A 333-nucleotide genomic window follows, 5' to 3' on the forward strand; every position below is an offset into this window, starting at 1 on the left:
GTGTGAACAGAGCAGAAACTGTCCAAGCCACGCTTAGGCTCTGAAGGCACCCTCTTGCTAATCCCAAGGTGGTGTCCAGCTCCCCAGACCTGAACCTGTAGTTCAGAGCCATAGCCATGCAACCAAAGCCTCCCCAGCCTGACCACACACCTGGAGGCTGCCACCGGTTACCACCTCCAATTCACGTCATAGGAAATCTGTCCCCTGACCCCCGCTACACCCGTATCTTCCCAGACCAACTCTCTGGCTCCCAGATGGGACCTGGGCCCTCCCCCAGTTGCCACCCCAGGCAGGCCCGGCCCTGCACCGCGCGGGACACGTCCGGTCCCCGCC

The sequence above is a fragment of the Marmota marmota genome, unplaced genomic scaffold, assembly GCF_001458135.2.
Source record: "Marmota marmota marmota unplaced genomic scaffold, marMar, whole genome shotgun sequence".
In the NCBI taxonomy this organism is placed as follows: Eukaryota; Metazoa; Chordata; class Mammalia; order Rodentia; family Sciuridae; genus Marmota; species Marmota marmota.